Source organism: Gymnoscopelus braueri (assembly GCF_963280865.1).
Source record: "Gymnoscopelus braueri genome assembly, chromosome: 1".
Classification (NCBI taxonomy): domain Eukaryota; kingdom Metazoa; phylum Chordata; class Actinopteri; order Myctophiformes; family Myctophidae; genus Gymnoscopelus; species Gymnoscopelus braueri.
This window is the reverse complement of record NC_137603.1, coordinates 35,249,392-35,265,173: the sequence shown is the minus strand read 5'-3', so window position 1 is coordinate 35,265,173 and position 15,782 is coordinate 35,249,392. Positions and strand designations below refer to the sequence as shown.

Sequence of the window (15,782 nt, the reverse complement as noted above, 5' to 3'; positions counted from 1 at the left end):
ACCGGCTGCTATCTTTTTAACATGCACCTGATGCCTAACCTCAAATCAATTCTAATTCAATTACGTAGATGTTTGGTCACCTAATGACGCACGCAATAGGGATGCCAAGTTGAAAGCGGTTACAAATCGGGGCACACACCAATGTCGTCAGACAGAGACCATCAATATTCTCCCCATTATCTCCTTGTCTTGTCAAGAAGAATAGAAGGAGGCAGAGAAGAAGGAGGTGTAAGAGAAGATGAATGAGGTGCTGGAGGAGAAAGAGGTGCAGGAGCAGAAGACTAATAAATTGAAGGAAAGGGAGAAAAGGGCTGAACAGAAGATGAAGGATGGAGCTATTGGCGAGATGGTGGTACCATGCTTTCTTCAAAGAGACAGTTGGTGGGCATACAAAATGTCAAAATCTATTCTCAATGCAACCTCTCACAGAGTAGTCTTGCGTATTCTCTACTGTACACGGACGGTGACATCTAAATTCAATGAATGGGCAACAACTGGGCGCAAACAATTCAGGGAAAAAAAATAATAACTCAATTGCAGAGGAAATGCATTGCCTGGTGCTTCATATTGGCACGTGAGGATTCGTTTTTAAAGCAGTGGGCGTAGGTTTGTCTCGCCACTGTTCTAGCCCATACACTGAATTTAAATTTCCCCAGACGTACCTGTAGGATATCTCTGGCTATGCGAGACTATTCACAATGAGGTCGGTGGAATACGGGGGGTAACTGATTGTTGTGGCATTTTTCCAATGTTATCATTTGGCGCTTTGAGCATCACAAGCCAAATGCCATTGAACTCCATTGTATCGGGGGTGACAGCGGACATCTGTCCGGCGAAACGCAAGCAAATCACACTGAAACAGATGGACAGAAAGCACTCCTGGTAAAATATGTATGTTTGTTTTTTTGTGAACTGCCCATTTAAAGAACTATACATCGCACACATTGGACATGTTTATTGTAGAAGGAAAGGCACTATCTGCAGCTGTTGTGTGTAGAAAGCTACTCTAGGTAGGAAGACAGATAGAATGGCAAACAGGTAGATGAGAAGCCACTGAAGCCAGGCAGACACAAATACTAATGAGGAGGTATGCGGGCAAAGTTCACAAGACAGAACTACTGGAAAGCAGGTGTGCAGGTGCAGGCACCCCAAGAGCCAAGCTATCAGACATACTAACAGGCATGAGCAGGTACTGTAGACAGGTGGTCATGCAGACAGACACGCTGCCTAGGGAATAATCGTTAATGTTTAACCCATTCAATCCGGGAACACATCTGTGTCATTTCAGATTTCTTTGGCTATTCAAAAATAGCAGACATACCAGCTCAGCTTGTATATCTGCTATTTTTTTAAATAGTGAAAATGTGTGCAAATCTTGGAATATATATATTTTTAAGCGAACATTTTTAACTGTCAAATGTCTCAACAGATGTCTTAATTTTTATGAAAAACTATTGTTGCTATATCAGTGACCGCTGCTATATGGCCGTTGCTATGGGTATGGGGACCGTTGCTATATGGGGCCGCCGATCCCCATCAAAATATGTTGTTCCAGGGACCCCCCCCCCCCCAGAAGCAAAGATGTGAGTTAAAAATATTGTTTCAAAGAAATAAATGTATTCAAAGATTTGCACAAATGTTCAAGATTTTTCAAAAATAGAAGATCTACAAGCTCGTAGTGCGGCACTCGGTGCCGCGCTATGAGCTTGTGGATCTGCTATTTTTGAATAGCCCAAAGTATAAAATAGTGGTTATAGCTAAAAGAAAATCTAAAATGACACAGTTCCCGGATTGAATGGCTTAAGGAGCATCCAGTCAGTGATGTAATTAAGAGCAGCCGTGATCGACGTAATGAGGGCCTGAAGACCACGAGCTATATAGGAGTTCTTTAAGCTAAACTGGCTGATGGCATGTTGCTATAGTGTGTGCTATATCGGCTCTCAAGTTACCACCACTGTCCTCGGTGAAGGGCAATGCAGCATCCTGCACAGGTGTACCACTGTAGTGTGTACATGCACACACAGCAGGCAAACTGAGAGAGACTGAGAAAAAAAACTGAGAAGAGAGAGAGAGAGAGAGAGAGAGAGAGAGAGAGAGAGAGAGAGAGAGAGAGAGAGAGAGAGAGAGAGAGAGAGAGAGAGAGAGAGAGAGAGAGAGAGAGAAATCTCTTACTATGCGCATCAGCCAGCATTATTCAAGCATCCAGTCCACAATAATCTGAGCTGCTGTACACAATACTTTTTCTGCATCTCAACAGTGAAATGGCATGTTGAGTAAAGTGCCAGCAGGTGCTGCAGAGAGCCACCACAGCTGGTTCTGTTACAAGGACATGATGCAGGACACACACCACACTAGCAGAGAGAGAGAGACAGAGTCTGAGAGACCGAGGGACAGGCAGAAACACGAGTACAATGATATTTGACATTTACATAATGTACTTATCATTTGCCAGCAAAGCACTTTTAACTGATAAAAGAGATAGAGTTAAATAAAGGAGGTAGAGGTAGAGGAATCTGGAGAGAGAAGGGGGATGGAAAGTTAATCTTTTGTCTGTGTGTCTATGGGGGGGGGGGGGGGTGGTGGTGATGGTGATGGTGCCTTTCAGAGGGCAGCAGATGGCAGAGCAGAGGTTCTATTGACAGGGCCTCCCCTCTGGTCATAAACTCTCACACATATACTCTGAGGTTATTTACTGCCAAGGATCTGCCTGCCGCCGTCGCCGTGTCAAGCACATGCCTGCACACACGCATGCACGCACGGCACGCACACACAGAAGGAGAGCGGGAGAGTTTATCTGATTTACAGTCAGCTCCTCGAGGCAGAGAGCAACAGATGAAGTGGAAGAGGCTGAAAGGGAAAGTTGAGTGTGCATGAAAGGGAGAGAGAGAGAAAGAGGGACAGAATAGGAGGTAGGGGTGAGGGATGGTGGGTGTATATACACTATGCTGGAATGTGTGAAACAGTCTGTGACTCATTGTTAGCTTGCGCTAACTTGCAATAGGCTGCCCTCCTTTCATTATTCTTTGAACAATTCTGACAAATGTAAGCATACCTCTCTCTCTCTGTGCGAGTGTGTGTGTGTCTGTGTGTGTGTGTGTGTGTGTGTGTGTGTGTGTGTGTGTGTGTGTGTGTGTGTGTGTGTGTGTGTGTGTGTGTGTGTGTGTGTGTGTGTGTGTGTGTGTGTGTGCGCGCGTGCACACATAATGTGGTGTGCATTATGTGTCTTTTTAGTTTTGTGTATCTTCATGTTTGTGTGAATGTCCTAGTTGAGGTTTTTGAGAGTTAAACAATACTTTGTGCCAGCTACCTGCTCAGCAATTATGCAGTGGTGTGACTTTTGAGCTCTCACCTCGCACAGCTATCTTGTGCTTTGCAGAGTTGATTTGGGCTTGCCTTGCAGGTCCAAATAACCTTTATTTACAATTACAGTACACTCTGCTTCCTATTGGACCAAGACAAAAACACTGGTACTTTTTCTGCATTTCAACAGTGAAATGGCATTTGCATTTCGGCATTTTCATTCACTCACGGAGAGCTCACGCAATGCATTTGTTCGGCTCAGTGCTGCGAGCCTTTGCTTCGATCTGAGCGAGGGAGCGCAGGGCATGAGTTGAGCGCTGAATAATACATGATCCGGGGTTCGGGGTGGAACTCCGCCTCTCAGAGTGTGTTTCCAAACGAACCATTGAACGTGCATTGTAAAATTGTATGCCTTAAGTCTGAAAAGGCAAGTACACTTAGCCGGGTAAAAGAGGACATATGGTCACCCTAAGTGTACTTGCCTTTTAAAGTGTCACTTGAAATTAGCCATGCAGCGGTTCTCGGTTTAACATTGAACCGTACGGGTTGCCCCCCCCGCGGTTCATAACGCACTTGTGAATTGCAGTTCGGTTTTACAATTTCATTTAGCACTATGCATTTCTTACTGTCAAACTGGCACTGTGTCTGTGTCCTGGAGAAATCCCCTCCCCACTAGAACCTGCAATGTGCTGTCAGGCTACATTGGAGCCTAGGTGCCCGGACCGCTACGCCAGCGGTCCAGGCCAGAAACTTTTTACAAGCAGCAGAGAGGTACTTTCTTGTAAGCTTTGAAAGAGTATTTTTAAATCCTTATGCAGAGATTAAGCGCTGAAGTGAGCTGAAGCCGTAAACTAAATCGATGATTTTCTTTGTTTTTTATTTTACAGTCCCTCTCCCTCGCACGGTGAAGTCAGTGACATGCGGTTAGTTTTTTCCCTCTTAAAATTATGAAAGGCAGACAATAGTGGAAAGTGTCTGAATAGAAAAATGCGTTTTCTAATAAGCAAAATAAAGAGAGAGCCGAATCAAAACTGTGACATGTGAAATGTGGTACCCATCCAATCCTATACTTGTACTGAACAAAAGAGGCATAGCGGGTTAGTTTGTTACTTTGAGTTACTGGGCAGCATTATCGACGTATAGTCTTGTTTTTCTCCATTAGAGAGGCGGTGTAGCCTTAAAAGACACTTTGCTTTGATTTGTTACATGTTCCACGTGCCACCGGTGTCACATTATATTGGCAGGGCAGATTCTCTGATAGTGAGATCCTGTTTCAGTCAAGTATACCGGCCTGATACCTGACAGTGGAAGCTGTGTGAGACATCCCTATAGTGTTTTAATTTACCGCAGCAGTCAGTCTGACAAACAGATGCATTTCAGCTCCTCAGGCCTTCATCAGCGTGCATCCCTAGTGATAAACAGACACTGTTAGGCATGCTGTGTGTAAAGTCTGCCTGGGTCCTGCTCTGTTCTGTTCCCAGGGCAGAAACGGAACACCAAAACGGAAATGACACAGGGCATATGGACCCTAACATTTATCCAGAGAGAGGAAAGGGGGGGGGGGGGGGGTGAGGCTCTGATCACTGGACTGTTGTATTTTGGCATGACTTCTGTGGGTGTGTAAAGGGCAATAATACTATCATGTGTCTGTGTGCCTGTGTGTGACACAGAGAAAGAGAGAGAGAGAGAGAGAGAGAGTAAGAGGAAAGAGTAAGAGAGGGAAGGAAAGTAAGAAGAAAAACTGGGAAAGAGAGCAGTAAGGGAACAGGATAGGAAGAAACGGAGATAGAGAGAGAGAGCAGACATGAGCGAGATTCAAATCGGTGAGAGGATCTACACACTGGTTTTCGGTTGATTTCTCTACCCTACTACAAGCTGCTCTTGTGTATTGGCATTTCTCATTTTCTGCCCCGTTTCCATATCTAACCCTTTATGTCTACACGTTTTTTTCTCCAATGTGTCTCCCTTTGTCTCACTCACTATCCCTCACTGCTTATCTCTCTCTCCTCGTCTCGCTGACCAATCTCATCCTTTTGCCAACTAGCACAATGAATGATGTTTCTAGGTGGGTATTCTCCGTAATCAAGCTACCATTCACAATTGATCAGTGGATCGTTAAGCTGATGGATGGTGTTACATTTAGCTGAGTTGGATCCAGGAGCAGCGACTGCAACTTGAGTAAGAGCAAGAACAAACATGCTATGCTAGAAAAGACACACACATGTACACACACACACACGCACGCACGCACGCACACACACGTACGCACACACGCACGCCCAGTGTTGGCCAAACAATAATCACAATGGGAACATTTCACCCCAAGTTTTCTTAAACTACAGGTTGGGACTCTAAATGGATTGCAGCCATAGCACCACTGGGCCCAGATGACCACAGGAAACCAAAACAGAAAAAAAACACCTATTTGTTTTTGGTGGATCCATTCCCAACAGGACCAAAGTCTGTCTCTCTTTCCACTTGTACGTGGCTGAGTTTTATCTGAAGCTACACTATAGCAATTTTCAGTCCAGTCCAGAGGTTCTGTGCCTTGAACAAAAAGCTGAAATAAGATAAAAGAATTGGGGTGCTGTCAGGGACCGAGTTGGTCGTCAAGAGAGACACCAGGAGACTTGTGTAGTTTCTTTAAAATGTATTTTTATCTTTTATTTTTCCACTAAAAATAGGAGAGACAATAATTCTAGGCCCAAAACAAATGAGGACATACAAAAACTGAACATAACAGCACGACTGACCTCCCCAAAATGAGAAATGGGGGGAACATATATAGTGGGTGATCAGACCACTCTTTCACAAAGGGGAATAGACAAAAGAATAACATTTAAACAGACCACCAATAACTACAACATAATCCACTACAGCAGTAACTCATTTTTATTAACCAAATTATAATGAAACTGAAATATCAAAATACATTTCTTAAAAATCGTAATAATACATTCAAACGCATAAACCCCTGCCCCTCCCCATATGCAAAGGGCACATGGTGCAGTCCAATTACCTATCAGCTCCCACGCTGGGCAAGACCTGGGATGTTGGTTGTCTAGGAAGTTGACAACCGGAAATGGTTGAATTTGGCGGAAGTACCGCCCAAGGAAATGACGTTGATGCTTTACAAATCTGTTAACATTCTCCGTGAATGAAACGAGTGTTGTGATTGGTCAAAAAATATCGTTTCCGGGGGAAACGGAAATCCTATCCACTCAGGACTTCCTAGACACTCTCTGCTTTAGGTCGTGACCAGGCTCTTCTTTTCGCAGATGAGTGAGGCTGGGACCGAGGCTAATCAGCTCCTTATAAGTAGATCTGAAGCAGTGGTTCTTTCCTTGACCAGCCACATAAACTCCAGCACTATCATCCGAACTGACAAATCAATGAAAACCAAATAAACTTCCTTAAAACAAATTAAATGACTCCTGATAAAAACAACTTGACCCTAACAAAAGATAACTTAATGGGTGTACACTCCAGTCAGTAACTTTCCCATCAAACTGGCAATAAACAGTATGTCGTTTAACCGGTTCTGTGTGTAGTCCTTTATGTTTGTAGTCTGTAGTGTTGAAAATAAATATAAACTAAATTAATAAACCAAAAAGACAAGTGTCAACCATGTTTTACCGACTTTGTGTGGCTGCTGGTGGGGCCATCACATGCAGCCATGCATTACATGTGAGCCGATCAGGATTTTTGAGGCCGATACTCATCAATTATTTTCCTCAGGATCTGCCAAAACCGATACAGATTTTAAAAACTACTACAGTACGGGCCGTCTCTTAGAATGGTCTTACCCACATTAATGTACCCATATGAAGATTCCCAAGGGCTCAATACTAGGCCCCTCTTGTTTTCGTTCTACACTAAATATCATTGGCAAAAATAGCAGAACTACAAGCTCAAAACGTGTCGCAATGTGACACGATGTGAGCTTGTAGCACTGCTATTACCTCCAGAATAGGATGCTAGGTAGTTAGTGAAAGTGTGGATGTCAACTCAACTATATCAGCTGCAGTAACATGTGCTTCCATCACCTTCCTGCATGTTTCTTTCTCAGTGACATTGTACATTGTTAATAATGTCTAGCGACTCAGCGATGCACCTTTAAACACTGCAAGTCTCCATTAGAAGTTGAAGAACTTTATCTGGCAGTGGAGTGACGATAGGACATTCAACTAGTTTCAGGTTAAGTCTTACCTTAAATATGTCCCCCTCAGTCTTATCCTTAAGGTTGTTGCTATCTTCCTCAGGTCTTTGGGTGTCTCACGGACCGTATGAGATCCAGACAGAAGATAAATACTGCACAGCAGCAGCAGCGGTCACTGGCAGTCCAACCTCTCTCTTCGCTTTGTCTCAACTCCTGCTCTCTCCTGCTCTCCTTGTGACATCCCTATAGTTTATTTCAACACTTCTTTTCTTCTTTCGCTGCCCTTCTGTCACTCTGTTTGCCTCTCGCTGCCCCTCCCGTCCCCTCACCCTGTCATCCTAAGGCTCATAAAACAGCCAGTCAGTCCGTTGTGCAATAAACTCTTTGACAGTGCATCTGTCCTCACTCACCCGATGCTATGCAAGCCATACTTTGACTTATGTTCGCCCATATGTACCCTGCATCCAATACAAACACATCACAATATAAGTGGTCCACTCCATACACATTAGTGTTCTGGTGGTACACACCCACGAGTGCAAGCATGCACACGCACGCACACACACCTATACTGACTGCATTTATTTTGCTTGTCAACGCAAAGGTCTCCTTATCTTAGAGAGATGAAGAAAAGTCAAGGGGAGGTCACGCGCACGCACGCACACACTCGCCCCCACACACACACACACACACACACACACACACAATGTAGTAGATCTGGAGAGGCAACAGAGGGACTGTGTGTTAAAGGCAGAGATTTATTTGAATTTGAGACATGAGATGTAGCTCCAAAGGATTTCCCCCTGCACTTTCCAAAAAATGTGTGTGTGTGTGTGTGTGTGTGTGTGTGTGTGTGTGTGTGTGTGTGTGTGTGTGTGTGTGTGTGTGTGTGTGTGTGTGTGTGTGTGTGTGTGTGTGTGTGTGTGTGTGTGTGTGTGTGTGTGCGTGTTGTGTGTGTGTGTGTCTGTCTGTGTGTGTTCTCTACTCTAAATTAGAACCAGGTTCTGAGATCTCTCTAGCTCTGTGGGGTTGGCTGGGCCTTAGAGGTTCAACCACAGACTGAAAAAATAGAGAGTGTGTGTGTGTGTGCGCATGTGCTAGTGCGTGTGTGTATGTGTGTGCGTGTGCGTGTGTCCATTCTCTTATAGATCAGGAACAGTGTGCAGTCTAGACCTTCATGTAGACATTTCTCGCTCCATTCAGGGTAGTGGAGCTTAAAACATATTGCTGCTTTGACTCTATTTGGTTTATTTTCATGTCTTTTTACAGAACTTTGTGAAGTTTGTGCATAAACAGCCAAAAATGCAAAATTGTTAGCGAATTCAGAATCAGAATTCATGCAGCGCTTATGCTGTTTGGTTTGGTTTGATTTGACTGCAGTAATGTACAGTACATACACAGTGCAGAGCCTTTTCTTAAATGATAGACCAAATATCCCCTTCTGTTCCTCTCTTGAGTGGCTGACTATATGGCGTTCTTGTTCAAATTCTGTTGGGCTGTTCCTCACCACATGAGCCAACGATAGGGGGAATGTAGCTGTCTTTTGTGACCCTAAGGTCTACCGAGGCCTTGGTAAGGGCCTGGCCTTTCTCTCTGCTCATTACAAAAGATTTGGCACAGTAAACTGTTACGGGTCCATTTGGTTCCATTTGTACACTCTCAGAGTAAATGAACACCGAGGATTTTACAGTGTGTAGAAGAACATGCCAGATTTAAGAGTTTGAAATCCCACTGGGTACACCTATGCAATAAAATAAAATAGAATAAAATGAGCCCTGACAGGTGATGTCTAGATGTCCAGCAAATGGAAATTTAGTGTTGCAGAAAGTCTAGCTGTTGCGCTTTTGGACTGTATTTTGGTTCCACTGTTTATCTGACAACCGTATTTACAAGTTAAACTTCGACCAGGCTGCTACATGATCCCTGTATATCTATGTGAATTGAACTCAAGGATTTGTTTGCTTCTTCCTCCTGTGGTTTAGAACAGAATTCAAAGCTACAGTCAGGAGTTAGCCAATGTTCCCAGTGACTGAACGTTTTGGACCAAGATCAGCTAAATCCGTTGGCTTAAGTTGAGCCTTTTGACACCGACATACTGTTGGGAGGGAAAGGCACCAGAGAAATGTGCTTTTGACACAGCTTACTGTATATGAACAGACTCACAACAATTTAGTGCTAAACTGTACTTGGCAAATATTTGATATACGATTTCACAGATACCGCGCACATTACAGCTTCCAAAAGTATGCCTCATAGGGTTTCTGTACTGTATCTCTACGGTAAATGTGAGTAACATGAGTTTAAGGCAGTCCACAAAATGACTAAACTGTTTTCATCATTTATGGGCCAAGTCAATTCAGTCATAAGTGAAACAACATGCTGTGAGGTCAGTATACAAATGGATTAGCCTATGTTGTGTGAAAGCAAAACAACAGGCATATACCAAAAATCAAAAACAAAGAATAGAAGATTCTCCAAATACGTCCCTGAAGTAACAAACAGAATCACAAAATATGAATGGTTTATATTAAATCACCAAAGAATTAAAGCTCAATTGTGGAGCTGGATGACCTTCAGAAAGACAATAGTAGTAAAGGTTAATTCTCATTAAAGAGAACAAAGCATATAAGGGAAAAGGTACAGAATGGCTGACATTACAGTTCTGTGACTCTAATACAAGCCTAATCATTTCAGCTCTGGCTCCAAATCCTCCACATGAAACCGATTCCTCTTCCAAGTAGGAGAGTTCTTGAAACTGGGCCAGCGGGAGATTTCTAAACATCAAACGGCTTGGAGGAAAATTGATTTTTTTTTCCTGCCTTAAAGAGTTAAGCCACTCCGAGGGAGAGGAAAGATTTGTACACAGTCTGCCATGTTCGATGTGTCAAACGTAATTAGTCAAGCTTTCTCGTTAGACTATTATCCCGGCTCTCCTAATCTAGTGCAGCTTATCAAGGTACTGATCTGGGTTGTTTGCAGTGCAAGATGCAGCTTTTCTTTATTTTTTCCCCCAATTTAGTTGTTATGCCAATTCCCCCAATGTGTAGTAGTTCCTGTCACTGCCAAGTGCCAACCCCTACTGTTTTGGTCTGGGGAGGGTGCAGACAACCACATGTCTCCTCCAGTACACATCACCAGCCCCTTCTTTTTCACCCGACAGAGAGGAGTTTCACTGGGAGGGTGTAACGTCACGTGTGCCGAGGAACATGCTATCCCTCCCAGCTCCACCCTCTGCTGAACAGGCACCCCAACGAACCTGTCGGAGTCGCTGTTGCGGTGACAGAGAACGGACCCAACCGACTTCCAAACACAGCCAATGGACCCTTCGCTAAGCCCCACCCACTCCACTCTGTGACTGGTGGTCAGTCGCACCCATGCCTGGCAGCGCCTGGCAAGCTCTGCTTCTCACCCATTGACTTGCATGTTAAATTATGGCTTTTCCCCTTAAAAATAATCGATCATTTCAGGAGCAAGAGCTTCAAAATCTCTTCTAAATCTAGTCAACAAGGCCTGCAGTAGGCTATGCACTGGACAAATGCGCATGACATTATTTCAATAAACTAAAAACATGGGAAATGTTAGAGGGAGTAATAGCCATGGATACACGACGGTCGACTGTCACGACCGTCATAGATGAACTTCAACTTGGTGTTTGCACTTTCTCCATTTATGGCCTGTACATCTACATAAACATTCATATTTCAAATATAAAGTGCTTATCCTATGGCCACGGATGTTACATTTATGTACGGGCTCTCACAAGTACCTGTATCATCCGTATTGTTCAATAAAAAGCATTTTAATCTGATCGGTGGCCATTTTCTCTATATGCTTTCAACTGAGCGACCCTATCGGTTGGTAGGTGTATTGCACTCTGATACATTATGAGAAAATGGCCACTGATCGGATTAAAATGCTTTTTATTGAACAATACAGAATATACGGGTACTTTAGAGAGTCCTGTGCATAATTGTAACATCCGTGGCCATGGGGTAAGCACTTCATATTTGAAATCTGAACCTTTATATAGATGTACGGACCGTAAATGGAGAAAGTACAAACACCAGGTTGAAGTTGATCCATGACTGTAACAGGAGTTTTCATGTACCGCAGGGTAAGACTGCAGTAGCAGTTAATAAATAGACGATCAAATGAATTAATATACTTCAACGTGCGGAATCCGAAACAGGCAGCGCTGTGATTCTGAATTTTGTTACGATTACGGTGATTACTAGCCTATTATTGACACCACCTGGGCGAGGGAGTCGTGTAACTTTCCTGACGTTAAGCTGTGTATGTGTTCAATAACACAGCCATGCAGCCTTGCAGTTTAACTGCAGATTTCAGCTTGGGAAAAGCAGCCTCCAACGGGTTTGGGTACGTGGTTCATAGTCACTCACCATTGCGTTATCGTGGTATTCCTATTCTTGCTATTATGTTGCAAATGATTGTGTGTGTGTACGGGTGAAATAACATTGACTGCTATGGCAGGTGACGAAAGCTTGCCAGACCTATGCCAGGCTAACAACGGTTGCTAAGCTGGCATTGGACAATCGCTTTTGGGGTGGGGTTTAGCGAAGGGTCCATTGTGTCAGGTGGAGCAGCAGGCCAAGCTAGAGGCACCACAGAGGAATTGAACCCTAGTCTTCATGAGGTGAGCAGGTATCTTACCCCTGCACCATCCAGATGTCCCAAGAACTCTATGATCGATTCCCACAAAATAACTGATGCCCCATCCGGGGATTCAATACCAGTTGTACCCGTTGTACTGTCTGTCTGTGTTCCTTTTATGCCCTATATGGAGATCTCTGATGTCATCTGTATATGCGTATATGGGCATCTCGGTTGGATCTGCAGTTCTGGCCTATCCAACCGACTTGACGCACAAACACAGCACTACGTCGGTGTTTGAAGTCCATCAGTCAGACGGTTCTTGAGATACGTGAAACAAAGGTACACTCACACACATACATACACAGAGATGTTGTGCATTACAGTAGGAATGAGTGGTATCCATGCCTACTAATGAGATATCTATTTTTACAATTGATCACACATTTTTTTCCAAAGTCTACAATTTTTATGATATATTTGACATCCCACATACACACACACACACACACACACACACACACACACACACACACACACACACACACACACACACACACACACACACACACACACACACACACACACACACACACACACACACACACACACACACACACACACACACACACACACACACAGCATTTTAGCATTTTATCCCAATGTAAATAATAATTGCTATTTGGTGAATAAGACCAAATACAAATGAGTCAGTTTCCGTCTCTCACAGCCATCTGATAATGAAATGTTAACATAAGGTTTGTAAACACATATTTCACTAGGAGTTAAAGGTAGGGTAAGTGATTTTCTTTGGTTAAAATAAGTGTTAAATAGCTCTATATTCTGATAGTACTCATTGCTATAGAGTGTTTGTTCAGTAAAAGGAGTCTCCTTGTCTCTCCAGCTCTTTATAAACAGAAAATGCATTTTTGTTTCAGTTTCATTTCCAATTTTATCCAATCAGGATAGAGAACTCAATCAGGATATAAATTAAACAACTGAAATTGGAAGTGATGACACTAAGAAATGAGCAGGCAAAATTGGAACTGGAACTTAAAAATGGGTACTTTCTCCTGATTGGCGAGATTTTGACACCTACCGGAAAATGTATTTTCTGTTTATTAAAGAGCTGGAGAGACGGGGAGACTCCTGTTACTGAACAAACACTCTATAGCAATGATTACTATCAGAATATAGTGCTTTAACCTTTTAACAAAATACTTTTTGTTTTAACCCAAAAATATCACTTACCCTACCTTTAAAGAGTAAGCTACGCTCGGCACAGGCAATGTGGCCAGTGTTATGTAGCTGTAACCTCAACTAGTACAAGTGGAGAAAGCGTTTCTTATTTCTCCTGTGTAATTAGGTCTAATAGACAAATAGAATGGTTGCCCACACTCTCCTGCATAACAGAACACTCTGCCATGGTAACCTAAGTAACCTAACAATGGTCAGTATGCTATGCTATGCTGGTATAGTCCCAGACTGAACATCTGGTTGGCACTACACAGGCCTAATAATGACTCCTATCTCTTGTATTATCTCCCAGAGAAATCTCCAATCTCTAGTTCTCATTGGAGTTAAAAGACAACTCATGCTTATAATGTCTTATACAGAAAATATATATTTCACTACATTTCAATACATTTCAATTCTTCAAAAGCTGTGCATCACCTGTGTGTCAAGAATAATCCTACAATTTGTCTGTTGATGTCCATCATTGACATGTGGCTCAAACTGAGAGCTAGCCTGTCATGTTTCCTTTAATCTGAACCTCTGCATTTCTATCTGCTTGCCTTCTACTAACCAGTCGGTCTCTTGCTGCATCCGATCTGTCTCGACGTCTGTCATCTCAAATATTATCTCCCATGGAGCCGAGCCTGTGTGGAGTGACAGCAGAAAGAGGGAATGCTGTAGGAAATTATATAGTGCATTCTTGCACAGACTCTCTTGCACGCTCGCACACACACACAGCACAGCTAAGAATTTACGTTTTCACACTGTAAAAGCACACTTTATCACACTCTGATATATTACCGCACACGCACGCACACACACACACACGCACGCACGCACGCACGCACGTGCACGCGCGCACACACGCACGCACACTCTCACTCACTCTGTGGTCACGCGGAGACATGCCTATGCAAGCATACGCCCTGCATGCCATTAGAAAAACGCACAACCTTAAACACACTGTACTGTACACACACAGACCACATGGTCAGGCATCTCCACCCAGTCGTATGTGTGTGAGGATGTGGGAGGCTACTGCGGACACCGCTGGGCCGGGCCAGTGGGAAGTGTGAAACATTCTTACCCCTGTCCGCTCTCCCTCAAAAGGCCTCAATATACTCTGTTCTGAAGTGCTTCTGAAACCTGTCCAACCCGAACTTCTAAAATCCCGGATGGTTCCTCAGAACTGTGGTATGTAATAGGTGCTAGGGGTCTTGGGAGGCTAGCTGTGGACCAAGGGGCCAACAGCCATTGTAATGGAGTGCAAGTGAAAACATTGCGGATCTACAAGTTTACAACACGCTATTTTGCAGCACGTTGTGAGCTTGTAGATCACTGATCAGCTATTTTCAGCAAGAAGATTTGGTGTTGAGGGGGAAAAAGAGGGGACCATGGTCCATGGTGGACAGCTACAGTAAGTATATAGGATTTAAGTGCATTCAAGCTCTCTGCTGTCTACCCACTACCCAGTAGCTTGACAGAAACTGTTGAGAAGAATCTTCAAGGAAAAATGTGTGGTGTTCTCCAATTCACAGCCCCCTACGTATCTTATTTCATAACGTATGGACTTAGAGTTGGTGGCATGTTTGGACATCTCTGATTTAGAGAGTTTTTCAAACTGCACCACAAGGTCCATTCTAAACGTCACAACATATCTGAAGCCTGTTCTGAAACCAGCATAAAATCAAGCTTAAAACTGACATTCTGCCATGTCATGCAGAGATTAGCTCCACTGCTAATCTATACACAATGACAGAATAACATATATAGGCACATTTGACATGAGCCATTTAGGGAGAAAGATGATGTGTTTGGGAGAGAGAGACACATAGACAGGGGGTGAGAGAGAGAGAGAGAGAGAGAGAGAGAGAGAGAGAGAGAGAGAGAGAGAGAGAGAGACACCTTGAGTGTGTGCGAGCTGATAGAAACAGAACAGTATCACCTCCCAGAATGTCCACCTCAGCACAGCCTAGTGGTGCAGTATCAGATAACCATAATTTATTCAACAGGACACACAGAGAGAGAGAGAGAGAGAGAGAGAGAGAGAGAGAGAGAGAGAGAGAGAGAGACACACAGTGTGAGGAGAGACAAAGACAGAGTGAGAGAAGAGAGGAGACAGAGCCATAGATTGATGGAGGTGAAGTTAGACGATGGGAAGGAGACATGGAGTAAGATGGTGATAGATTGTGGTAACGTAAGAGGGACAGTGTTTCCTTGCTTGCTCTTCACAGTTTGGTGATCGAGTCCTCTACACTGGATCTTACCCAGCGAGCCAAAACATTCAAACATGGCTCCCATTCTGGTTTCTTTACCACCACAAATGACATATGTAGGGTCTAAATGACTCCCTGTAATAACACTGACGGCAAAGGCAAAACTACGATGACACTTGTGTTCAGACACGCAAAGGATCTTAAATGATCATCCCACATCATCACCGATCATATGGAACACATTCTGAAACTCTGAGAAA

The 15,782-nt window shown here is 43.6% G+C and overlaps 1 protein-coding gene across 2 annotated transcripts in view; it reads right to left on the bottom strand.

The window, feature by feature from the left end:
- The window catches only part of ccdc102a (coiled-coil domain containing 102A), a 78,902-nt gene that overhangs the window by 50,809 nt on the left and 12,311 nt on the right, over nt 1-15,782 (bottom strand). Inside the window, exon 2 of one of the 2 annotated variants that reach the window (XM_080426431.1) lies at nt 13,878-13,950. The exons of the other annotated variant lie outside the window; for it this stretch is intronic. The gene's annotated coding sequence lies outside the window, so the exon portion shown is untranslated. The remainder of the gene's footprint in view (nt 1-13,877; nt 13,951-15,782) is intronic. 2 annotated transcript variants of the gene reach the window in all.